This window comes from Meles meles, chromosome 16 (assembly GCF_922984935.1).
Source record: "Meles meles chromosome 16, mMelMel3.1 paternal haplotype, whole genome shotgun sequence".
Lineage (NCBI taxonomy): Eukaryota > Metazoa > Chordata > Mammalia > Carnivora > Mustelidae > Meles > Meles meles.
The window spans coordinates 29,253,915-29,281,428 of NC_060081.1; the positions used below are offsets into that span (position 1 = coordinate 29,253,915).

The following is a 27,514-nucleotide window of genomic DNA, read 5'->3' on the forward strand; positions in this document are numbered from 1 at the left end:
TGCTGATAGTTCCATGTCCAGGGGGCCGCTCCAAGAGGAGATCCCAAGGGGGCATCTTCTCATCCACATGCTCATCCGTGCGGTCCCTGTCTCCTTTCAGATGCCCATTCTCACATGGTGAGAACAGGCTATCCCTGTTTAACCTGTCCTTAGGGACACATCAGATGCCTAATCCAGATTGAGGGTGCTCAGGCTCCCAGGCAGATGTTTGGGCGACCCATGGACATGACTGAACACAGGAGCTGCTCCCCTCCCCCTGAGGGACCAGAGCCTTCCCATTTATGGTCTCTCGCTTCTGACTCATTGCATGTATATGGTACCTCTGCCTCAGTCCTTCTCAGTGTCTGTCTCCACAGTCTGCAGCTGGACAGTGATTGCTCAGGTCTAAAAACCCTAATTGGTTTGTTGTTTAGGGCTGCAACTGAGACCTGGCCCCATATCCTGGGAGTCCACGTCAGGGAAAAGCAGGTATAGGGCAGCTGAGAGCAGAAGAAAAGCCGGCCCTTCCCTCCTACCCTGGGGGCCCCGCTGCTCACCGCATCCATGTAGGTGAGTTGCTCTGCCACCAGCTTGGGAGGAAAGTCCAGGAGGTCAGGTTCCTTCTCCTTGAGCTGGTTCTTGGGTTGGCAGGATGCCTCTGCGGCTGGAGTGGGCTCAGCGGCAACTGGGACAGCTGGAGTAAAAACTCCCAGGCAAGCCGATGGCCCAGCTGTCCGTGCCTCAGGACCTGGCAACCATTCATCACATAGGAGCCCCTGTTTCAGAACGTTCTGGAGCAGCCAGTGGAGGGGAGGCTGGCTCGGACCCTGAAGGTGATGGCTGATGCAGAGCCAAGGTTGCCTCTCTCTCCATGGGAGACTCTTTGGCTGACTCAGCTGCTGGAATGAGTCACATAGCCGACACGGGGGTAGCAGAAAGGGAAAGGTTCAGCCACATCACTGACATTCCATGGGCCTTTCCCTCAACGGGACAGATCCCATGGCCTTTCAAGGAGTACCCAGACCATGAGCCCCATCCCGGTTGGCCTTCCCAGCTTGCAATGCCCCTTACTCTCCGCCTCAGTCTCTGCGAACTGCAGAAGTTCCCACTGCCTCAGCAGAATGGAGGCATGGATGTTCATGTCCCAGTCATGCCAGGTGAGGTGCACATAGGCCCCCTTGACCTCCAAATGGGCACCGTGCGGGGATTGCCCTATATCCTGCCACGTCTGCTCAGGCCATGTTCCCAAGATGGGACACAGAGTGCTGGGGAAAGTCATATGTGGAGCAGAGACAGGGACCTGTACTTTCCTTCCCCATGCTACTCCCACAGCAACATTCTTTCTGTGTGGGCCCCACAGAATGGGCCCAGCCCACATCCAACCACTCTGGAGCTGTCTTTGTTGACTGCTGACCAGGTGGGATGAGGGACCTCCCATAGTCTGTCCTTTGGTCCCTCAGTCATACATCCTTCATGCAGACCAGTATCTGTGTTTTGGTTGGAGGCCAATGGGTGAGTGGTCTGGTCTCCACACCTTCTGTTCTTGGCCCCACTTATATTGGTCAGTGGAGGTGGATATGGATAGCAGCAGACAGCACAAGAACGGACCATCCATGGGACAGTTATTGTAGGCACCAACTAAGCCCACAATGGGCTCTGCTTCCCATAGAGCTTGGCATCCCATCCACAGCTCTCTTGGACTCATTGGCTTCTTTAGAGGATGCCACCCCATTAAGCTCTCCCATGGAAGTCAAGAGTTCTGGGAGATCCATCGTTCTGAACGTCCTTCACCAGTAACAACACCTGTCGCCTCCCACCCTGCTCTGTGGAGGCAGCCGGCCCTCCTTTGGCACCCAAAGACCTATCCTGTTCTTCCTTGATCGTAGAGTGCATCCTCATGGTCCCAGTAGAGGTGGATCCATTCATCCCTAGAGTAGGTCACAGAGATACCCCATTTTATGAATGCTAGACATGCATGCTTAGGATGTGGAGAGTGCCTATCTGACCCTAGGATGAGAATTGAGACCCAGACATTGTCTCTACTTTACCCATTCACTGCTCTTGGTGACTAGAGAGTGCCTGCATTCCTAGGTGCTTAAGAACCATGACTGAATGAAATCATCCCAAACAAGACTTTGCAAATCCTGAGTTGCCCTTGGGCTGCTATGTCTGCTCCCAGTGTATCCTTGCCCTGTGCACATAAAAGACCACAGTCAGGACCAGCTAGATGGCATCTCAGAGGTCCTTTGCCAATATGAAAGCTTCCAGCTTTCCATTTCCTTTCCATAGACCCAGAAGGACCAGAGGCCTGTGAGGGTTGAGCCTGAACGTGTCTTCCCTAGAGAGAGAAATGTTAAATGGGAAGATGGCTAGCATATCCAGCAGCCCTTTCTACAGATCTGGTCCCCAGAGAAGCACATGCCATGTTTCCTCCCATGACTTCTTCCAGTCACCCTATGAGGTTAATCTTCTTAGCACCCCCACTTTTCAGGAGAGGAAAGGGAAGGTCAGAGAGGTGCAGTGACATTCCCAAGACTTACAACTTGTAGACGGAAGGCTCCCCCTTGTGCTGGCTATGGGGTTGGCACTCATCTATTGAACTGCTGATCCAGGACCTGCTGGGCTGACCTGAACATCTGATAGATGGAGCACATTGTTGCGATGTTTGGGAAGCTTCTATCCAGGAAGAATAGGAACAGGGATTGTCCTCATTCTGCACTGCGCCTTCTCTGAGCACCAGTATCGTGCAGGCCTCAACAGGGTCGGGGATGATTCCTTTTCCAGCAGGCAGACAAGAGGGTGGAATGGGGGGGGGGGCAAAGTAGTTAGCTTCAATGCCATCAACCACCAGAAGTAGCAGGGTCTGGATCTCAGACTGCATCCTCCCATCCCTTTGGGAACTTGTGCAAGAAGAGGGACTTGAATGCCCACCCAGAAAAAAGGGTCTAGGCTGAAAACATAAAACCAAATGTTTGTAGGCTTCCAAAGGACCATCTAGGCTTAAATGTACTGGTGACTTCAACACATGCTGTTAGCTGGACAATAATGGCTTGTCTGTCTCTTCACAGCCTGTATGAAGAGCTGTATGTATGCCTTGGAGTCATGAGGAAGGAAACCTACAGTCGAGAGGAGAAAAGAGAGGTTGAGAATCTCCAAGGTTGCTCAAGATCATCAGCGTTGGGCCTGAGAACTGTCCAAAGCATGGACTGCATGGCATTTCACCTATACTGATGAGGCTTGGCCTGTTGCTGTCAGGGGACGAAAGGTTCAGGGGGAAATCACGTTCCTTGGCAGGCCCCAGGGCAGCTAGTTGTGTCTAGTCTGGGTTCTGGCCTTGCGCTAATCATCTCTGGGTCCTGAGACTGGCCATGAACCTGGACCCGTTTTCACTCTAGTCCAGCACTGGATGTTGTTGGCGGCCTGAGTTCCCTGGTGTTTGTCAAGGGAGATGGGGTAGCTGAAGCCTTGCAGCAGCTCATGCCAGATGTCCTGGGTGGAGCTCTGAGAAGACAGAGCCAGCTACCTGGGCCAGGAGGCATCAGAGTCCTTCCACCCAATCTTTAGGTCTAACTTCTGGCAGATGGATCGACCCAAATCATCTGTGAGGACCCTTAAGGTGCCCGTTCCTTGCAGCATTGCTGGAATGGCAACCAAATTGAGTCACGTCAACTTCCAGCAGCCTTGAAAGACTGAGTCACTGTGGCAGACCACCTCCTTTTGGGGGGACTGTGAAGACCTAGAGGGAAACAGCTTGTGAGCTGGTGGACCTCCAAGGATTCTATATGTTCTGAGAGATGATACCTTCCAGAAAGACCTATAGAATGGCTTGATCCCACTGTCCCTTTCCTAGGTTTAATCACCCTATCTGGTATGAGGATTTAGAAGGGCATGGGCCAGTTCTCCAAAGACAGCAGAGCTGGGTTCTCCACAGGTTAGCTGGCATGAGTAGGGAAAAACATAAAACCAGTGCAAAAAGGCAAAGATACTCAGGGCTTCATGAAAAGCAACACAAGGCCAAAGGAAAGAAAACAACTGCCCTCCAAACCATGGAAAAAATTCACTCTCTTCTCTACCAGTCCCATGGAGGTGAAGAGGGTCTTTCTCCCTTACCCCATAGCTGGTGGCAGATATGCGGAGGTTTGGGTTACTTTGGGGTTGAGTCTGTGGGATACTCAAGTGGAAACACTATTGGAAGGACACAGGTTTGTCCCTATATTTGAGTGTGGGCCCTGGTTGTGGAAAACCCTCTTCCCATTCTCACCTCAGAGCAGCACTAATCCTGCTTGGCCTGGGACAACTGACCCTTGTCCAGCAAGTTGGCGTCGTTGAAGTCCCCAGTCAGCTCATTCACAATCTCTGGGGTTCAGCTCTGAAAATGCAGTGCCACACAGATACAAGGCCAAGAGCCATTAGCAGCCTCCTGGGACATTGCCACAAGGGGACACCCCCATTAGACGCCGTGTTCTCTAGTTCAGGCTAAGAGGGATGGCTGAAAAGACATATAGGAAGGATGTAGCCAGAGGACACTCTAAGGCTCATGACTACCATGAGCCTTATCATTGTGTCAGCCCTCACCTTCTCATCCTGCCTGCTATGACCTGGGGTATGAACATGACAGATGGGTCCAACCTCCAACACCAGGCAGCTTGCTTCTGCCCATGAAGGTCATGTCCCTCATCCCCTGTCCCCACTTCTACAAACACACACACAGATGCCCACACAGTAAGGGACAAGTGCAGTGGGCCCTCTAAGGTGGGACCACAATTGTTGCCAGCTCTCCAATGGGCTTCCTAGAGCTGCCTTGTGTTACCTGTTGGTGTCTCCTGCCCCATGAATAGAAGCTTCAGAAAAGAGGGCTGAAATACTGTCTGCAACTGCAACTGTCTCTGGTTCTGGGCTCCCCTGGGCCCAGCACCCCTGGAAGTAGGAAGAAAACAACTGAACATCGTGTTCTGTCAAAGGTCTCCACTCACATGTGCTGGAGAGCAGGTTGCCCTTTGAAATGGGTGCCTGGTTACCAGAGTTCTAAGATCAGTTGGGGCATATCATTAAGGATGTGAGGTCACCCTTTCAGGATTCTAATACCTGGGGCCCTTCGTTCAGTCACACCTCTCCGTAGCCCCTTCAGTTGACTCTTGACCTCTCTTCCCCGGGACTGTACACAATGAGCCCCAAATGCCAGAGGCACCATTCTCTGGAAATGGCCCTCAGGTCCTCCCTTTCAGGAGAAAGAGCTGAAGTCAAACCTTTGTTCTCTTTCCTTTCCCACTTCTGTGTCCTCAATCATTCTGTCTCGCCTAGTGCCCACATTCCCAACCTGCATAGTGGGGACCAGGGAGAATCTACTTCTTTGGGACATCTTGGGGGTGTGTGGAGATCGTATTTGTGGTATGTGTGCGATGGTATCACAGGAATCAGAGGTACACATTGAAGGCCAGAAGAATTGCAAGAAGGGATGGGACTTGGCCTGGATGAATGCTCCCAGGAGTCCTGGGTCCCGGCTTTGTGTCATTTTGGAACCATCCCTTTCCTTCTTGGCGTCATTATACTGGGGCACCATGATGGGGTGGAAATGCTTAGCGAGTGGCTTCTGAGCCTCGGGATATACTCAATGTGATGAAATAGCATGCCTCGTGCGTCTCCAGATGTCATGCAAAGAGTTTCGCACTTCCTAGTTACTTTTCTCATGTTCCACTTCTCCCTTGTTCCTCTTTTCTTCTCTCACCCTGAAGCAAAAATACAGCCCAGGTGGTTGGGGCTGGCATCAATCGAGGCTCACAGTGCCAGGAACGGAGTCAGTGGCAAGGACAACATGCGCCCAGATACTCAGATTCTGAGTCGAATGGCTCCCTGAATGATGGGTGCTAACTTGGGGGAAAATCTTTTGCTAGTCCAGCCTCAGTCACAACCACGGGCTCAGAAGAACTGTGGTCCCTAGGCTCTTCATCCCAGGGGCATGTTGACCTTCACTCGCATGGCCCAACACTGGGACAATCAGTTCCTACGTGACTCCTTCTTTGCAGTGAAGGAACATCCTCCCTCTCACCAGCAGTGTTCCTCTTTAGGGCTGACCTGTGCCCTTCTGCAGCTCCCTGGTCATCAGCTTCATCCAGCGGGGGGGGGGGGGGTGCTGTAAACTGAGGGGTCACTGAAGCTCCCGAGCATCTAGGGTTCCTGCTCTCCCACTGACAGCTCCTCCTCCTCCCTCCCCCAGGCCTGCCAGATTCTGGCAAACTTCTGCTCCCTGCATGCCATCCTCACAGCTCTGCAGAGTGTCTCCATTCACCGCCTGAAGAGGACATGGGACAACGTTTCCAGGTGAGTAGGCTTCTCTCCAGGAAGGGATCAGGATGGAGGCAGGATCTCCCACAGGCCTGTCCTTTTCCCCTTGGTCAGCTGGGACTTCCTGGGAGGCAGCAAACCCTGATCAAAGGACTTGGGCCTGGGGCTGCTTCTCTCAGCCTTCCTGGGAACAGGCCACCATGCCTCCTGCTGGAGAAATCCAATTTCCTCCATGCCCTACCATGGGCTGAGCTGAATTCCATATTTCCACGTGGTGACTTGGCAGCCACTGAACTCTCTGCCCATGGTTCAACTAAAACTGCACCCAATCCAAGCTGTTCAATTAAGCGGGGAAGGGACGCCCAGGAGGACGCCCAGGAGAACTCCCTCCCATGTCCTCCTCAGAGGAGCCCAGAGAAAACCCTCAGCCAGCCCGTTGGACATGTGGGGGTTCTCCAAGAAAAAGGACTCGCACTCTACCCTGCCACGTTGTGTCTCCCCTGAGCCTAACTTCTTTCCCTCTCTTCAGGAAGAGCTGTCACACACTCTCAAAGCTCTGCAGAGAAGACAACCCCAGGACAGGAAACTACTCTTCAAGGCAGCACAGAAGGTGCAGGGCTAGAAGGAGAGGACGGGTGTGAGGAGGCATGATCATGTGTGGATAAAGTAGGGAATGGCCTGAAGCATTCCTCGGGGAGCAGAAGCCTTTGGCATGAACGTGTTGACAGCCTGGTCTGAAGATTCACCCTGGGGCTGGGGCTGTCTGGCTCTATTCACATCTATGCTGAGTTAGGAACTAGGATGTTCAGCCATCCTGCATTTCCTTACGCAGTTCTTGGCAAGGCAGTGGTGCCCTTCAGGACCCACCCTCTTGGTCAGGTCCATGGTAGCCACTGCTCTCTGTCTGGGGTCCGATGGAACAGAGACTGGTTCTCCCATGCCAGGATAAAGTTTCATACACTTGACCAGAGAATCCTCACACTCTCCTTGCTGGCCAAGGGGACTGTCAGGTCTGGGGGTTCTGAAGTTCCTGGTCTCCAACATCTACCAGGTGACACACCCATGTTCCACTCACTTGTCTGAAATGGGGAACTCACCTGACCCAGTAGACCAAGACACAGATGGAATGGGAGCAGGGGAGAAGCATCTATCATGCAAATGGATGCGAAATGAAGCATGGTAGGAATACTTCTATCCAGACACAACAGATAAAAAAGGGGGAGGTAGGAAGACCCAAAGAAGGACACTACTTCATCATAATGGAGACCATGGAATAAGAGCGAACATCATGAAATATTTAGACACCCAACATAGGGGCACCCAAAGGCATCCAACAGTTCATAACAAACATAAAGGAACCTTGACAGCAATACCATACAGTGGGGGACTCTAACACCCCACATCTATTAATGGAGACGTGATCCAAACTGACAATCAACAAGGAATCAATGGTTTTGAGGGATGCACTCATTTGAACACATAGATGCAGAACCTTCCACCCTGAAACAGCAGAATCCGTAGTGCTTACAAGTGCACATGGAACATTCTCCAGAATAGATCACACGTTAGGGCACAACCCAAGTCTCAACAAACTCCAAAAGATGGATATCATACCATGCATCATTTCTGAGCATGACACTATGGAACTCCAAATGAACCCCAAGAGCAAATCTGGAGAGACCATGAATCCATGGAGTTTAAATTACATGCACCCAACAAGGACTGGGTCAACCGAGAATCCAAAGAGGAAATCCAAAATTCAATGGAAGCAAAAGGACAAGCCAAGGGTCCCCAAACTTGCAGATACAGTGCAAGGGAATCGAAGAAGACAGGATCCAGCACCACAAGAAAAATCCCCAATACTGTAAGCTGACACAAAAGGACCTAGCAAAAGTACAACACAGAGCTCCTGAGCAGTCGCTCAGTCTGAGCAAGTTGGAGCTCCTGCTGTTGGGTGCATGCTTAGCTTCCATCTCAACTCTAAGTCCCAGAATGGGGGGGGGGGGTATTTCCTTACTTCCAGAACCATCCCCACCAGGGCCACTGGGGAATCAACCTTTCAGGGGATTCTTGGCAGAGAGAAATTGCCAAAAAGGCCCAGGAAACAACCACCCCTTCCCTGCTGGTGGATCAAGGTGGCCAATTAGCTTTCCCTCTGTGGAACATTCCACAGTGCTTTTGGGGGGATGATCCTCTCAGGTTCTGATGCCCAGGGTATCATGGCAAAGTGCAGATTCCAATTGAGAAACCCTGGGAGGGACCTGACCCTTTGCATTTCCAGCATGCTCAGAGCTGATGCTTGGGCCACCAGTCCCTGGAGCACATGGAGAAACAACTTGTCAGCGGACCAGTGGACAAAATGTTCTCTCTTTCACCACAAAGAAGAGATTGATCAGCAACAGTCTGGCAGCCACAAAGAGGTGTTTGATTGTCAGGAAGATCAACAGCCAGGCAGGGCTTTGTCCACCCCCACAGGCCTCTCCTTCTGTTCTCCAGGGTATAGGGAGGCAGGATGGGAGGAAAGACAGTTTGTTCAGTGGAAGCTAAATCCTGAGCTTGAGTTCCTTTTGACCTAGTAGACTGGGTACTCCTAGGAGGCTTCCTCTCTGGCCTCTATGGAAGGCCATTCTAAACACCAGTGCTTGCTTCCCAAGTGCTGGGATCCTGGGCAGAAAGCGACGGAACACAAGAGAGTCACAGGGAAGTGACACAGTTTGATCATGAAAGCTTGGAGTTGTGAAAGACCATCTCTTGCCCTATGTTCCCTTGGTCAGAAACCTCTCAGCAACCACTCAGAGGATAGACAGGCAGGTACATAGCAGGGACAGGGATCCCTGGGAGCCACTGTCAACCGAACCTGGTGGTCTCTTCATCACAATTCACACAGACCAAGATACTGAGGTAAGACTTAACATCCGTGAGTGTTACGTTAACATAGGTTTTTGATTCATGGGTGACTTTTCAGAAACAGAAAAGAAGAATAAAGGGAATAAGGAAAGAGAGGCAATTAAAGAAAAAACAGACTCAAATATAGAGAGCATACTGGTGGGAACCAGGTGGGGGGATGGGTGGAAGAGGGCGGGGGATTAAGAGTACACTTATTGTGCTGAGCACTGAGTCATATACAGAAATCCTGAATCCCTACTGTTCACCTGAAACGATGAAATCCCTGAAGGTCAATTAGACTGTATTTTCAAAAATTTCTTTGAAAGATGGTATTAGGAGATCAAAGATGAGATTATGCTCTGAGAGTTTCATAATCAGGTCTCCTCAGGCTGAACATAAATGTACATTAAAGATCAATGAAAAAGTCCAAAGACAAATGTGAAGTCTGTTGATATGGAAAGGAAAGGGCCCACCTCTTTGTTCACAGAAATGATACCTTCCTATGCTATTGGCTGTTGTAAAAACATTTCACTCATGTCCCCTTGGATCTATGCTCCTCTGGTGTTTCCATTCTACTTGGTTGTGTGTCTTCATGAAGTAGTTGAAGGAATGATCCTATCCCTTGTTTCATGGACTAATCCATAGTTGGCTCTTTCTAGCCCCTGGAAGATTGGAGCTGGAGGGCCTTCTGGAAAATATAGCACAACTGGATCTCTCATCGTTTTCCAGAGAAGGAAAGGGAGGCCCCACAAGGGCACCAATGGAACAGTAACACAGAGGAGGTTCTCCCGACACCCGCTTCAGGATCCCAACTCACTGAGCAAGAGGGAAGAGCCCCCGTCCCTCCAGACACAATGGACACATCACTGGAATGGGCCATTTCTCAGGAAAAGTGAAATGCGGTCAAACATGGAAAGATACAAAATAACATCCCTGAAAGAAAGCCCGCTGTGATCCCCTGCCCTGGGTTTTAAGTCCCACCTATGTGTGAAGCCATTTGATAATCACAGGGGAAGGGAGGGAAAACTGAATGGGAAGTCACCAGAGAGGGAGAAAAACGATGAGAGGCTCTTACCTAAGAAACAAGCAGAGGGTTGCTGGAGGGGAGGTGGGTGCGGCTATGGGGTAATTTGGACAGGAGCATAAAGGAGGGCATGCGATGTGATGAGCACTGGGGGTGATACACAGCTGATGAATGATTGAGCACTACCTCGGAAGCTAATGAGGTACTGTATGGTGCCTAACTGACTTTCAACAACAACAACAACAACAACAACAACAACAACAACAACAACAACAACAAAATACAATCCAAAGTTCTGTGTTTTCTTGATTTTCAATGTGGAAAATACTGGATGATTTCTTGTCTTCCCTCCAGCAAGGGAATGAGACAGCCTATTCATGAGGAAGCAATTCTCAGGACACTCTACCTTTTTCAGCCCTAAAGAGGTTTTCAATCATGCTTTCACCAGTTGCAGTCCTTATGCCGTTCTAGTCTATTTGGAGCACTCTTGATAGGGGGGCAAGCACTTTTTTTTCTTCAAGGTGACTCACCCCAAGCAGTTAATATCCCTAGTTGCCACAGGAGTTACTACAGGTGTGCCCCCTCCATCCTTTACAAGGGCCTTAGTGCAAGTTTTCCAGAAAAGTGGTATGAACACTTGTGGCTGCAAGTTGGATCCTGGATGACGTCCATCCCTTTGTTCACCTGTGGGACTGGTAGGGGCAGTGTCTCAATCTCAGTCCGGGAGGTGCAAGAGCTCTCCAGCTCACCTTCAGACACGGCCCTCCCCTTTCTCCCATAGAAGAACCTGCAGAACTAAGTGATCATGAACTGGGAACACACAACAAGGGTACAAAGGTCTTACCTAAATTCAGCTCAGCATGGCAATGACAGGCTGGTCCCTCTTGGAGGTTGCTCCCAGTGTCCTTGAGTCATTTGAAACTTCTTGGTGACTGACTCCAGACAGTGGCTCACCATAATAGAGGGATGAGAAGTTCCTCGGAGACAGGTGTTACCACACCACTATCATCACCCTCTGTCGTGGAAGAAGTCTATGTCCCTCATCGGATTAAGAAACCTTTCAAACAGGACTGGAGCAGAGTGCAATAAAAGGCTCCCTTTGAAGAAGGCCTGAGATTGGGGACATGTCCAGTCATACATCTCACTGTTCCCATCACCACACAGGTGGTGTCCAAAATGGGCAGGGTACTATTTCCAGTACACAGCTCCTGCTCATCCACCGTGCCTATTCCTATCATCATGCCATCGCATCTGGTCAGGACCCCAGCTTCTGGCCTGTGCTTCTCCAGTTCATGCTGCTGCCTGCCTCCACCAATGATCCTGTTTCATCTCTGCATTTGGAGCTCCACAGCATTCATCTTCATCAGCTTCACAAAACAGAATGATTTCATGGATATGACATGCAAGGCACAGAATGGAAAAGAAAAAGAAACTCACACACTGGACATTCAGAATACTTAAAATCTTTGTAACTTGAATGACATTATCAACCAAGGGAAAGCATAGTCCAAAAGTCGGAAGAGCATGTTTGCAAACCATGTATCTGACAGGTTCTCAATAGCCACACTATCTAGAGATCCCAGAAACTCAACGACAATGACAACAACAGCAACAACAGAGAAACAAATCAAATGTGATGTGTGGGTGTACAAATGGGGAAGAGACATCACCTCAAAGCTAAGACGCATGGAAGGAAATTGGAAAGGATAGTTCCCATCACTAATTTTTTGGGAAATCCTATTTATAACAAGCAATGAGATACCATTATGCATCCATGAGGTTGACTACCCACAGAAGAATTAAAACGAAACCAAGCAAAACAAAACAAAAACAAAGTCTCAGGAGAAAGGGAAAGATAAGTGTTGGCAAAGACATAGAGAAGTAGGAACCTTGGTGACTGGGTGTGGTAGAAATGTTTAATGGCATGGTTGTGAAATCAGTATGGCTGTTCTTCACAAAAATCAACTTCAGCGGGACACCTGGGTGGCTCAGTCTGTTGAGTGTCTGCCTTTGGATCAGGTCATGGTCCCAGGATCCTGGGATGGAGTCCCGCATTGGGCTTCTTGCTCAGCCAGGAGTCTGCTTCTTTCCTGCCTGCTCTGCCTGCCACTTCTCCTGCTTCTGCATGCTGCTTTCTCACACTGACAAATGAATAAATAAAATGCTTTTTAAAAATCAACTTTAGAATTACCATGTGTTTCAGTACTTGCCTTTCTGTGGTAGATACCCAAATTAATGAAGAGTATGGTCTTGATGACTTATCTGAGCACACCTTTTCATGACAACATTGTTCCTAAAAGCTAATCCATGAATGCAATCCATGTATCTGTCCAGGGAGGAACAGATGTTGTATATGCAGATGTTGGGATAGTATTCATTCTGGAAAGAGGACGAAACATTGACATGCTCCACCCCATGGGTGAACCTTGAAGATAATATGCTAAGTGAGAGGAGTATGAATGAAGATACCAACTTTGACTCCACTCTTAGGACCTACCTAAAGTAGGTCCTTTCTGTTCCGAAGGACAGAAATTAGAATGGTGTTTGCCAAGGGCTGGAAGGGGGTGCTCATGGGAAGTCTGACTCATGCTAAAGAGGTTTGGATTGACAAGATGCAATGAGATGGGAAGGTAGGTTCCAGGGAGGTTGGACAAAGACATTAATGCTTTTAAGACATTTAGAATGTACTCCTTGAACTTCATGGACTTCATGACCTAACAATAAATTACACTGGAAAGTGTAATTTGCTAAGATGGAGAAATGAACACAGGACCATTTCATCTGGCCATTTATAACCTTCCAGGTAGGTCCTATCTCAGCCATTTGATTTCAGCCATTTTCCTTGAGACAACTTGGAGCAAACAAAATGTTGTCCTTCTGTGCCTACTTCAAGGTTTAAAATCAGAATTGCCTAAAACAGGACAACTTTATGCGAGAAGGTAATTTTCAGAGTTAATGTCTTGAGACATTTTATTCCTTGGTCATGTTTTGAAACAAAACCCAAATTGAACATTCTACTTCATTACTGGAATTTCATTCACTGATTTTTCAACTCAGAACCCAGTGTTGATGCACGTGGCATGGATGTTACTATGCCTATCATAATCTACCGACTTTAGGTTCTGCTGTTTTCAGTTTGGTTTACTTGTCATTCCTTTGCCAAGTCAACTTTCCTGAGGCTCATTATGAATGGTAAAATATCTTTGGACCCAGTTTTATTGAAAGAATTGACTGAGCACTCTGCACGTCTCAGCTACACAATGTAATGATTTCATTTTCCTAGGCTCTAAAATGATGACCAGAATAAGTTGAGTTGACCACCATCATCTCTTAGAGATACAAAGAGAAAGGAAAGAGCAAAGAAAGGAAAGGTTCTTCTTTGGGTCATGAGAACTCTCAAAATTGGCTCTCTTAACACCTCTCAAATACGCCATAGAGCAGTATGAACTATAGTTATAAGTTTGTACATGACATCCTTCTTATATCTTTCTCTTACAACTGGAAGTTTGTAGCTCTCCATGATTCCCTCAATCCCTGCCCCACCCCCCGCACTATGCTTATGGTTCCTTCAATCTGAAGGCTTTTGCTGAGTTCATTTTTCTCCTTTTCTCTTCTTGGTTTCAGATTCCATGTAGAAGGGAAAAATACATCTTGTAGTATCTTTCTATATCTCTATCCCTGCATACCTTAGTATTGGCCTTCCTCTCTCTCATTTATTTCATGTGGCTTAAAAGTCCAGGTGTCATCACATTTGCCATGATTTCCTTTCCTTATGAATGAATAATATCCTAATATAGATTTAAACTCTTCTTTACCCAGTCATCACTAATGGGCATGGTTGTTTACAGTGTCTTGTCTGTTGTAATTAATGCTAGAAGAAGAAGAAGAAGAAGAAGAAGAAGAAGAAGAAGAAGAAGAAGAAGAAGAAGAAGAAGAAATAATAGTCTTTGAGCGTGGAGGTGGGTGCACAGATTTCTTGAACATATCCCTTGATTTTTTTTCATTATTGTGTTATGACAGTCACCATTAAATGTAACATTAGTTTTTGATGCAGTGTTTCAAGATTGTTTATGTACAACAACAAGTGCTCCATGCAATATGTGCCCTCCTTAATAATCCCCACAAGGCACACACAACTCCACTCCAAAATCCTCAGCTTGTTTCTGAGAGTCCACAGTCTCTCTTGGTTCATCTCCCATTCAGATTTACCCCAATTCACTGTTCCTTTCCTTCTTCCAATGTCCTCCGTGTTAATCCTTAGGTTCCACGAGTGAAACCATATGCTAATTTCTTTCTCTGCTTGACTTCTTTCACTCAGCACCATTTCCTCCAGTCCCATCCATGTTGATGCAAAAGTTGTATATTCATCCTTTCTGATGGCTGAGTAATATTCCATTGTATATATGGACCAAAGCTTCTTTATCCATCCTCTGTTGAAGAGTGTCTTGACTGTTCCCACAGTTTGGCTATTGTGGATATTGCTACCATGAACCTCAGGGTACATATGGCCCTTCTTTTCACAACATCTGTATTCCTTGGTTTTCTGTATGCCAAAGCTACTTGTTCATGGACCACATGGAGAAACGTGTCAGCAGTCCAATCCAAAAATGTTCACTGCTTTCAGCACAAGTGAATCAGCACAAGTGATTTCAGCACAATGATTTATCAGCACCAGTTTGACATAAACAAAGAGGCATTTTGAATGCCAGGAAAATGAACAGCCAGGACAGGGCTTTGTCCACCCCTGCAGGGATCTCCTTGTGTTCTCTTCCTCAGTAGGTTGAGTCAGGATGGAAGGCATCAATAGTGAATGGGTTTCATTATGCTGGTGTCTTCCCTTTCTTGTGCCCTCGTGGATCTCTGTGATGTGTGTAGAACACAAACTCCTTTTAAGAGGGGTGGCTAAAGCTGAAAATGGGTAAGGTGGGAGCCTGAGTTCCTGAGTCAGCCCTGACATGTGGGCAGAGGCAGGCGCTGGCGGCCACCCTGTGTGTGGTGCACAGGGTTACTTGGAAATCCACATGAATGGGCTGGGGGAGCTTGTGAGGGGAGTGGCATGAGGCACTGCTACAAACTACACTGATTTCCCAAAGGATTTTACAAGTGCTCACACAAGTTTTAACCTGAATCCTCTGGGTCTTTTATGAACAGGGAGATTATAGTCAGGCATCAGTACAGCCTAAGGATGTAGCAGAAAGACAGGGTCTGATACTTGTCCCCTGAGGACTCTGGAGGGGTGAGGCTGGCTGGGTATAGATTTGGGATAAAGGCACCAAGGAACAAAGGGGCTCAGGAGGAAAAAGAGCTGTGACCTGGCAATACAATGGAAGGAGGAATACCATTGCACTGAAAACTGAGACTGGTTCCTGAGAGTGTCCTTAAAAACTCCAAATTAGAGAAAATGGTCTCAATCAAGCCCTCAGAAAGAAAACACACACCAAAAAAATAATGGACATTTATGAAGGGCTTAGGAAGCCAGATGTTCCAGTGAACTGAGCACCAATCCACAGGTGGAATCTGGGAGGGAAAAACCATTGGGTGGCCATGACCTGAGAAGTGACCTTAGACCAGTCACATTGCCTTTCATTTTCCACGTCTGCTGGGTACAGAGGATGACTTCCAGTTCCAAAGTTAGCAGGCCTACAACAGAATGCACTTCAAAATGTATACCTCATTCCGTTTTTTTTACAAAAGATAATTTGGGGGCACCTGGGTGGCCCAGTCAGTTGAGCCTCTGCCTTCAGCTCAGATCATGATACCAGAAACCTGGGATCAAGTCCCATGTCAGGCTCCCTGCTCAACAAAGAGTCTGCTTCTCCTTCTTCCTCTGTCTCTCCTCCCTGCTCATGCTCTCTTTAAAGTATATCTACCTATAGGGGTGCCTGGGAGGCTCAGTTGGTTAAGCGACTGCCTTCGGTTCCGGTCATGATCCCAGAGTCCTGGGATCGAGTCCCACATCAGACTCCCAGCTACATGGGGAGTCTGTTTCTCCCTCTGACCTCCCCTCTCTTGCTCTCTCACTCTGTCTCTCTCTCTCAAATAAATAAATAAAATCTAAAATAAAATCTGTATATATATATATATGTGTGTGTGTATAGGTATATATATATATATACCTATATATAGGTATATATACCTATATCTCTATCTATAGATAGATAGATAGATAGATAGATAGATTTTTAAACAGAATTTGGAAGCCTTGATGAATTACCTCTCTGTGAATGCCAAGTAGGGGATTAGAATTTTCCAGAATAAGAGTACCAAATGTGCCAAATACCACACCCCCTTATCATCTTTAGGAGAAAGTTTTTTTAAACAAACACCACTTGATGAGTTTTGACACACAAACATCATCCTCAAAAGTTCCCTGATGCCCTTATAATCCTTCCTTCCCTCAACCATCCTGTCACCAGGTAATCACTTGTTGCTTGATTACTTGCTTGATTTGTTTATTTATTTTTGTGCAAGTGTGCTCTTTATTTTTTATTTAAATTCCATTCATTAGCATGCAAAGTATTATTAGTTTCAGAGTTAGGGGCCACGGATTCCTCAGTCTCATATAATACCCAGTGCTCATTACATCATGTGCCCTCCTTAATGTCGATCACCCAGTTACCCTATACTCCCACCTACTTCCCCTCAAGCAACCCTCAGTTTGTTTCCTATGATTAAGAGTCTCTTATGGTTTGTCTCCCTCTCTTTCATCTTCTTTCCTTCTTCCTCTCTTCCCCTATGATCCTGTTTTGTTTTATAAATTCCTAAGCTGAGTGAGATCATATGATAATTGTTTTTCTCTGATTAACTTATTTTGCTTAGCATAATACCTTCCAGTTCCATGCACATAATTGCAAATGGAAAGATTTCATATTTCTTGATGGCTAAGTAGTATTCCCTTATATATACCACATTTATACCATTCCATGTATATACCACATCTTCTTTATGCATTCATCTGTCAATGGACACCTGGACTCTTTCCATAGTTTGGCTATTGTGGACATTGTTGCTAGAAACAGTGGGGTGCATGGGTCCCTTTGGATCACTACATTTGTGTCTTTGGGGTAAATACCTAGTAGTGCAATTGCTGGGTCATAGGGTAGTTCTATTTTTAACTTTTTGAGGAACCTCTGAATTGTTCTCCAGAGTGCTCTACTAGTTTGCATTCTCACCAAAGGGCCAGAGGGTTCCCCTTTCTTCTCACCCTCACCAACATCTGTCATTTCCTGACTTGTTAATTCTAGCCATTCTGACCACTGTGAGGTGGTATCTCATTATGGTTTTGATTGGTATTTCCCTGATGCCAAGTGATATTGAGCATTCTTTCATGTGTCTGTTGGCCATTTGCTTGTATTCTTTGGAGAAATGTCTATTCCTATGTTCTGCCCACTTCTTGATTGGATTATTTCTTTTTTGGGGTGTTGAGTTTGGTAAGTTCTTTATAGATTTGATGTACTAGCCCTTTATCTGATAAGACATTTGCAAATATCTTCTCCCATTCTGTCAGTTGTCTTTTGGTTTGGTTGATAGTTTCCTTTGCTGTGCAAAAGCTTTTTATCATCATGAAGTCCCAATAGTTCATTTTTGCCTTTGTTTCCACTGCTTCCTGTCACTTTAACTTTGCATCCCCTGAATTTTATGCACATGGAAACAGGATGTATACTATGTACAGTATGGCTTTTTTACTCACCATAATAATTTTCAGATTCAACTTTATTGTGTGCATCAATAGTTTGTTGCTTTTTGTTGCTGAGTAATATTCCACCATATGGATACACTAAAATTTGTTCATCCATTCACCTTTTGATGAACACTTCAGTTTTGTCAAGTTTGCTTTTCTAGATTAAGCTGCTGTGAATTGTCATGTCCACATCTTTGTATGGACATGTATCTTCATTTCTCTGAAAATAGGAAACCTACACAGAATGGGAAACATACCTTTTTAAGAAACTGCCAAATTATTTTCCCAAGTGGTTGTACCATTTTACATGTCTATCAGCAGACTGGGACAATTGCAGTTGCTTCACGTCCTTGCCAAAACTTGGTATGGTCAGACATTTTAATGTTAATTGTACTTGTAGATTTTGTAGTCGTGTCTCAATCTGATTTTCGTTTGCCTTTCCTTAATGACTAATGATGTGGCACATCTTTTCATGCATATATTTGACATTGTAAATCCTTCTTTGGGGGAAGTGGCTGTTCAGGTCTTTTACCCTTAAGAAAAAAGGATTGTCTTAATATAGAGTTCTAAGAATTGTTTATATATTCTAGATACAAGTCTTCTTCAGATATATGTTTTGTAAACATCTTCTCCCACTTTATGTCTCATGGACGATTTTTGAGAATGAAGAAGTTATAGCTTGGAAGGTAGATGGTACTTCCACTCTGGTGTAATTCGTTCTAGAGTTTCTGGTCCTTTAGTAGCTCCTTCTGCTGCCAGACCTCCCTCCAATTCTCTCTCATCACAGTGACATGGAAACATCAGGTCATCTCCATTTAAATACTGCAGGTCAGTTATGGCCTCAACTGCCCACACTCCACCTCATTTGAAGCAATGGTGCCACATTTCCACAATTTTCTTCCTTGCTTGGTAACACATAGGAACTATTTTTTCCTCATATATCAGATTATTACACTATATTTTTAATACAAGCAATGTTGTCAGTTATAGCTCAGTTGAAAAAACAACAACAACACCAACAACAACAAAAAACAAGCATCCTGTAGCAGTTACGATAGCTGCATAACAAATGACCCCAAATCTTACAGTCCAAATAAACACCCTTTGTTATTGCTCAGAAGTCTACAGTTCCACAGTTAGGAGGTAAGCTCCACTGATCTCAGGTGGGCTCTCTTACATGCCTGCAGTCATATGGAGTCTCAGTCTCTCTATTTGCAAGGGGTTCACCTGAATTCAGCCACCATATTACCGTTAACCTGCTGTTTCTGTCCCTGTGCTTTCAGTTCACTGCATTATCATACTAACATGGCTTCCAGCAGGCTGTGGGATCCCTCTTATGAACTGCTGGGCTCAGAGGGTTTGTAGACCTCTAGGACTGTCTTGTTTGGATTCTCAAGAAAATGTTTCTGAGAAAAACATTTGAGTCTAAGTAGCTTATTCCAGGAAGTAGAGAAGTGGAGATGGAAAAGAAGGTAGAGGGGCAGCCAATACAGTGTCTGTGTTAATGAAGAGGCAACCACTGTGGGAAACTGGGGCACTGTGCCACTGGGGATGTGCTTCCGTATTGTCCCATCCAAGGGACGACGAATGGAACCTTTTCTGGGCTAAGAATCATCTGGTGAGAGGTACATGAGCTTCTTTCCTCCTTAATCAGGGCTTTGACTCTGAGGGTTCTCCCTCAAAGCTTTGCTGCAAAGGAGTTGCTGGCCCTGGAGGCTGGGTCTAGTCTGGCCAGCTAGGTTCCCATTGACCTATTTTAAGTCCACAACAAGTAAGCAACATCTGCCATGTTCAAGGACCTGATGGGTAATCACAAATTGCAAAGCACTGAAACAATACCAGTAATAAGTCGACCTGTTCTCCTACAGAGCAGAATCATCTAAAGCCACTTTGGGGAGGAACCAAAGGGGCTTAATTTCTGCATGTAAGGGTACTGTGCCAGTAGTGCATTGGCTGTACCTTTCATGGATTTGCTGTGGACCACTAGGATGGAATGCCCATCAGAAGCCAGTACTCCATCTCCAGCATGCATCACCAAACAGAAAGATGCTTTTCATGAAGCAGCAGATATTTTTAGTGATTTATCAGGAAACTCTTTGTTACATGGGATGATGGATGACTGCAGAACATTAGAGAAATCCCTGCAGCCTCATAATTTGAGAGTCTCTGAAGGAATTGAAGTTGAATGCAAGCAAACTTAACAGTAAAAGAGTCTACAATGCCCTAATTTCTCAGAAGATATTGTGTCAAAACTTGCACAATGTGGCTTCTAACCTACTGTGTTCACAAAGTGAACAAGGGCTGTGACAAATCCCTGCTTCCAATTCACAGAGTCTCTCCCAGACTCTGACTCAATGTTTCCAGACCTGCATATTATTCTGCCTTTCAGATTTTCACCATCTCACAAGGCTGTGTTGGACCACCGTTTGGGCTTTTGTCCCCTCTCCTGCCTATCACCAGCCACACTTTCAATCTATTGTATAGATGGATACCAGCCTGAATAGCTTCTTAGGTTTCAGCAGCCTCAGCACTATCGACATTCACACACAGGTTAATTGATAAACACATTCATTTATTTCAGGAAATAGTCTTGAAAGTATCTGTGTGACCAATATTAGGGGGCTCAGCAAACACAAAGCCCCAATATTACTTACACTGTCTCAATGTCAAACATTCCATTTCAAAGGCAGGGGAAAATAGTAACGTTCTAGTAGAAAGGCCACAGGGCAGGAGTAATTCTAAGTCAGGACAAGGACAGTTTTTTGTTCTATTCTGGCCTTCAGTTGATTGGATGTGACCCACCCACACTGGAGAGGACAATCTGCTTCACTGTTCACCAGCTTAAATGATAATCTCATTCAGAAATACCCTCCACAGACACATAACAGACAAGAACACTGTTTGACCAAAATATCAGGGCACCCCAGAACCCACTCAATTTGACACATAAAATTAACACATAAAATTAACCATCCTAATATTCTTCATTTCTTCCAGAAGCCCCAAGTATGGAGGTGCCTTAGTTCATTAAATCAGTCTCTGTTCATGGATATCTGATGATTTTTCATCTTTTGTTATTGTAAGTAGCTCCATGATGAATAGCCCTATGCATACATATTCCATTTGCTTGCCACTGTATGGGTGGATCAGCTTCCCACTCGTGGAATTTCTGGATCAATGGGTAAATGCATACGTAATTGACCTCCCTGGGGACTGTACCATTTTGCATTCTAACAACAGTGCCTGAAAGCACTTGTTCCTAAGGAAACAAGGATCCATGTTTGGTCAAGAACACCACCACTCTTGGCTATGGAGATTGGTTTAGGACCCAGCTGGCCAATGGGAGGGACTGATGAGAGTTTTTGTGGAAGCATGAGGACAGAGAAGCTGTCTCACCCTAGCAATGGCTCAGCTAGCTGTTGTAAACCTCCCGGGTTTAGGGGCAGCCACGTACAGAAAGCCTGGTCAAGAATGATACCAACAGGGAGGAGTCAAGATGGCGGAGAAGTAGCAGCCTGAGACTACATCAGGTAGCAGGAGATCAGCTCGATAGCTTATCTAAACATTGCAAACACCTACAAATCCAACGGGAGAGCGAAGAGAAGAAGAACAGTAACTCTAGAAACAGAAAATCAACCACTTTCTGAAAGGCAGGACTGGCGGAGAAGTGAATCTAAAACGACGGGAAGATAGACCGCGGGGGGAGGGGCCGGCTCCCGGCAAGCGGCGGAGCAACTGAGCACAAAATCAGGACTTTTAAAAGTCTGTTCCACTGAGGGACATTGCTCCAGAGGCTAAACCAGGGTGAAGCCCACGCGGGGTCAGCGTGGCCCCAGGCCCTGCAGGGTCACAGAAGGATCGGGGGTGTCGGAGTGTCGGAGAGCTCGCAGGTATTAGAACGGAGAAGCCGGCTGCAGAGACAGAGCCGAGGACTGAACTCTCAGCTCGGGGTTACCTTGAACTGGTCGCGGGCTGGGTGAGCTCGGAGCGCGGCTGGAGGCTGGGGATATGGGAGTGATTGGGTGCTGTCCTCTGGGGGCGCACTGAGGAGTGGGGCCCCAGGCTCTCGGCTCCTCCGGGCCGGAGACTAGGAGGCTGCCATTTTCATTCCCATCCTCCGGAACTCTACGGAAAGCGTTCAGGGAACAGAAGCTCCCAAAAGCGAATCCGAGCCGATTACTTAGTCCGGCCGCCGGTAAGGGCGGTGCAATCCCGCCTTGGGCAAAGACACTTGAGAGTCACTACAACAGGCCCCTCCCCCAGAAGATCAACAAAATATCCAGCCAGGACGAAGTTCATCTATCAAGGAGAAAGCAGGTTCATTCCTAAGACAGAAGAGCAATTCCAGAGGAGGAGAAAGCAAAGCACGGAACTCATGGCTTTCTCCCCATGATTCTTTAGTCTTGCGGCTACTTCAATTTTTTTTTTCTTTTTTCAATTTTTTTTCTTTTTTCTTTTTTCTTCTTCTGCTAAATTTTTTTAAAAAACTTTTACCCTTTTCTTTTTTAACGTTTTTTGACTAGTTCATCTAAATATATATATTTTTTCTTTCTTTTTTATATTTTTTTATTTGTTTTATATTTTAAATTTTTTTCTTTTTTTTTCTTTTTTTTTTTCAGAACCTGTTTTTATCCCCTTTCTCCCCCCCACAATTAGGGGTCTCTTCTGATTTGGTTACAGTGCATTTTTCAGGGGTCTTTGCCACCGTTTTAATTTATTTGCTCCTTCATATCCTCTTATCTGGACAAATGACAAGGCGGAAAAAATCACCACAAACAAAAGAACAAGAGACAGTACCGAAGGCTAGGGACCTAATCAACACAGACATTGTTAATATGTCAGATCAAGAGTTCAGAATGATGATTCTGAACATTCTAGCCGGGCTCGAAAAAGGCATGTAAGATATTAGAGAAACCCTCTCTGGAGATATTAAAGCCCTTTCTGGAGAAATTAAAGAACTAAAATCTAACCAAGTTGAAATCAAAAAAGCTATTAATGAGGTGCAATCAAAAATGGAGGCTCTCACTGCTAGGATCAATGAGGCAGAAGAAAGAATTAGTGATATAGAAGACCAAATGACAGAGAATAAAGAAGCCAAGCAAAAGAGGGACAAACAGCTACTGGACCATGAGGGGAGAATTCGAGAGATAAGTGACACCATAAGACGAAACAACATTAGAATAATTGGGATTCCAGAAGAAGAAGAAACAGAGAGGGGAGCAGAAGGTCTATTGGAGAGAATCATTGGAGAGAATTTCCCTAATATGGCAAAGGGAACAAGCATCAAAATCCAGGAGATGCAGAGAACCCCCCTCAAAGTCAACAAGAATAGGTCCACACCCCGTCACCTAATAGTAAAATTGACAAGTCTTAGTGACAAAGAGAAAATCCTGAAAGCAGCCCGAGAAAAGAAGTCTGTAACATACAATGGTAAAAATATTAGATTGGCGGCAGACTTATCCACAGAGACCTGGCAGGCCAGAAAGAGCTGGCATGATACATTCAGAGCACTAAAGGAGAAAAAAATGCAGCCAAGAATACTCTATCCAGCTAGGCTATCATTGAAAATAGAAGGAGAGATCAAAAGCTTCCAGGACAAACAAAAACTGAAAGAATTTGCAAACACCAAACCAGCTCTACAGGAAATATTGAAAGGGGTCCTCTAAGCAAAGAGAGAGCCTAAAAGTAGTAGATCAGAAAGGTACAGAGACAATATACAGTAACAGTCACCTTACAGGCTAATAATGGCACTAAATTCATATCTCTCAATAGTTACCCTGAATGTTAATGGGCTAAATGCCCCAATCAAAAGACACAGGGTATCAGAATGGATAAAAAAACAAAACCCATCAGTATGTTGCCTACAAGAAACTCATTTTAGACGCGAAGACACCTCCAGATTGAAAGTGAGGGGGTGGAAAACAATTTACCATGCTAATGGGCATCAGAAGAAAGCTGGGGTGGCAATCCTTATATCAGATCAATTAGATTTTAAGCCAAAGACTATAATAAGAGATGAGGAAGGACACTATATCCTACTCAAAGGGTCTGTCCAACAAGAAGATCTAACAATTTTAAATATCTATGCCCCTAACGTGGGAGCAGCCAACTATATCAACCAATTAATAACAAAATCAAAGAAACACATCAATAATAATACAATAATAGTAGGGGACTTTAACACTCCCCTCACTGAAATGGACAGATCATCCAAGCCAAAGATCAACAAGGAAATAAAGGCTTTAATGACACACTGGACCAGATGGACATCACAGATCTATTCAGAACATTTCATCCCAAAGCAACAGAATACACATTCTTCTCTAGTGCACATGGAACCTTCTCCAGAATAGATCACATCCTGGGTCACAAATCAGGTCTCAACCGGTATCAAAAGATTAGGATTATTCCCTGCATATTTCCAGACCGCAATGCTCTGAAGCTAGAACTCAATCACAAGAGGAAAGCTGGAAAGAACCCAAATACATGGAGACTAAACAGCATCCCTCTAACGAATGAATGGGTTAACCAGGAAATTAAAGAAGAATTGAAAAAATTCATGGAAACAAATGATAATGAAAACACAACAGTTCAAAATCTGTGGGACACAGCAAAGGCAGTCCTGAGAGGAAAATATATAGCGGTACAAGCCTTTCTCAAGAAACAAGAAAGGTCTCAAGTACACAACCTAACCCTACACGTAAAGGAGCTGGAGAAAGAACAAGAAAGAAAACCTAAACCCAGCAGGAGAAGAGAAATCATAAAGATCAGAGCAGAAATCAATGAAATAGAAACCAAAAAAACAATAGAAAAAATCAATGAAACTAAGAGCTGGTTCTTTGAAAGAATCAGTAAGATTGATAAACCCCTGGCCAGACTCATCAAAAAGAAAAGAGAAAGGACCCAAATCAATAAAATCATGAATGAAAGAGGAGAGATCACAACTAACACCAAAGAAATACAGACAATTATAAGAACATACTATGAGCAACTCTACGCCAACAAATTGGACAATCTGGAAGAAATGGATGCATTCCTAGAGACATATAAACTACCACAACTGAACCAGGAAGAAATAGAAAACCTGAACAGGCCCATAACCAGTAAGGAGATTGAAACAGTCATCAAAAATCTCCAAACAAACAAAAGCCCAGGGCCAGACGGCTTCCCAGGGGAATTCTACCAAACATTTAAAGAAGAACTCATTCCTATTCTCCTGAAACTGTTCCAAAAAATAGAAACGGAAGGAAAACTTCCGAACTCATTTTATGAGGCCAGCATCACCTTGATCCCAAAACCAGACAAGGATCCCACCAAAAAAGAGAACTACAGACCAATATCCTTGATGAACACAGACGCAAAAATTCTCGCCAAAATACTAGCCAATAGGATTCAACAGTACATTAAAAGGATTATTCACCACGATCAAGTGGGATTTATTCCAGGGCTGCAGGGTTGGTTCAACATCCGCAAATCAATCAATGTGATAGAACACATTAATAAAAGAAAGAACAAGAACCATATGATACTCTCAATAGATGCTGAAAAAGCATTTGACAAAGTACAGCATCCCTTCCTGATCAAAACTCTTCAAAGTGTAAGGATAGAGGGCACATACCTCAATATTATCAAAGCCATCTATGAAAAACCCACCGCAAATATCATTCTCAATGGAGAAAAACTGAAAGCTTTTCCATTAAGGTCAGGAACACGGCAGGGATGTTCATTATCACCACTGCTATTCAACATAGTACTAGAAGTCTTAGCCTCAGCAATCAGACAACAAAAACAAATTAAAGGCATCCAAATTGCTAAAGAAGAAGTCAAACGATCACTCTTCGCAGATGATATGATACTATATGTGGAAAACCCAAAAGACTCCACTCCAAAACTGCTAGAACTTCTACAGGAATTCAGTAAAGTGTCAGGATATAAAATCAATGCACAGAAATCAGTTGCATTTCTGTACACCAACAACAAGACTGAAGAAAGAGAAATTAAGGAGTCAATCCCATTTACAATTGTACCCAAAACTATAAGATACCTAGGAATAAACCTAACCAAAGAGACTAAGAATCTATACACAGAAAATTATAAAGTACTCATGAAAGAAATTGAGGAAGACACAAAAAAATGGAAAAATGTTCCATGCTCCTGGATTGGAAGAATAAATATTGTGAAAATGTCTATGCTACCTAAAGCAATCTACCCATTTAATGCAATCCCTATCAAAATACCATCCATTTTTTTCAAAGAAATGGAACAAATAATCCTAAAATTTATATGGAACCAGAAAAGACCTCGAATAGCCAAAGGAATATTGAAGAACAAAGCCAAAGTTGGTGGCATCACAATTCCGGACTTCAAGCTCTATTACAAAGCTGTCATCATCAAGACAGCATGGTACTGGCACAAATACAGACACATAGATCAGTGGAACAGAATAGAGAGCCCAGAAATCGACCCTCAACTCTATGGTCAACTAATCTTCGACAAAGCAGGAAAGAATGTCCAATGGAAAAAAGACAGGCTCTTCAATAAATGGTGCTGGGAAAATTGGACAGCCACATGCAGAAAAATGAAATTGGACCACTTCCTTACACCACACAAGAAAATAGACTCCAAGTGGATGAAGGACCTCAATGTGAGAAAGGAATCCATCAAAATCCTTGAGGAGAACGCAGGCAGCAACCTCTTCGACCTCAGCCGTAGCAACATCTTCCTAGGAACAACGGCAAAGGCAAGAGAAGCAAGGGCAAAAATGAACTATTGGGATTTCATCAAGATCAAAAGCTTTTGCACAGCAAAGGAAACAGTTCACAAAACCAAAAGACAACTGACAGAATGGGAGAAGATATTTGCAAACGACATATCAGATAAAGGGCTAGCATCCAAAATCTATAAGGAACTTAGCAAACTCAACACCCAAAGAACAAACAATCCAATCAAGAAATGGGCAGAGGACATGAACAGACATTTCTGCAAAGAAGACATCCAGATGGCCAACAGACACATGAAAAAGTGCTCCACGTCACTCGGCATCAGGGAAATACAAATCAAAACCACAATGAGATATCACCTCACACCAGTCAGAATGGCTAAAATGAACAAGTCAGGAAATGACAGATGCTGGCGAGGATGTGGAGAAAGGGGAACCCTCCTCCACTGTTGGTGGGAATGCAAGCTGGTGCAACCACTCTGGAAAACAGCATGGAGGTTCCTCAAAATGTTGAAAATAGAACTACCCTATGACCCAGCAATTGAACTACTGGGTATTTACCCTAAAGATACAAACATAGTGATCCGAAGGGGCACGTGTACCCGAATGTTTATAGCAGCAATGTCTACAATAGCCAAACTATGGAAAGAACCTAGATGTCCATCAACAGATGAATGGATAAAGAAGATTTGGTATATATACACAATGGAATACTATGCAGCCATCAAAAGAAATGAACCTAAAGATACAAACATAGTGATCCGAAGGGGCACGTGTACCCGAATGTTTATAGCAGCAATGTCTACAATAGCCAGACTATGGAAAGAACCTAGATGTCCATCAACAGATGAATGGATAAAGAAGATGTGGTATATATACACAATGGAATACTATGCAGCCATCAAAAGAAATGAAATCTTGCCATTTGTGACGACGTGGATGG

General features: G+C 45.1%; 1 protein-coding gene and 1 long non-coding RNA gene across 3 annotated transcripts in view; one reads left to right on the plus strand and one right to left on the minus strand.

The window, feature by feature from the left end:
- LOC123926558 (flowering-promoting factor 1-like protein 2) overlaps window positions 1-27,514 on the plus strand; it is a 345,288-nt gene that overhangs the window by 165,197 nt on the left and 152,577 nt on the right. The gene's annotated exons all lie outside the window — the stretch shown is intronic.
- Window positions 411-27,514, minus strand: part of LOC123927176 — a 44,485-nt gene continuing 17,381 nt past the window's right edge. The window contains exons 2-5 of one of the 2 annotated variants that reach the window (XR_006815363.1): window positions 11,016-11,538; window positions 4,241-4,348; window positions 2,520-2,754; window positions 411-1,907 (exon numbers count right to left, since the gene is read on the minus strand). This is a non-coding gene — a long non-coding RNA (uncharacterized LOC123927176). Of the gene's footprint in view, window positions 2,755-4,240; window positions 4,349-11,015; window positions 11,539-27,514 lie in introns of both variants that reach the window. The other variant, XR_006815362.1, reaches the window with a different exon arrangement.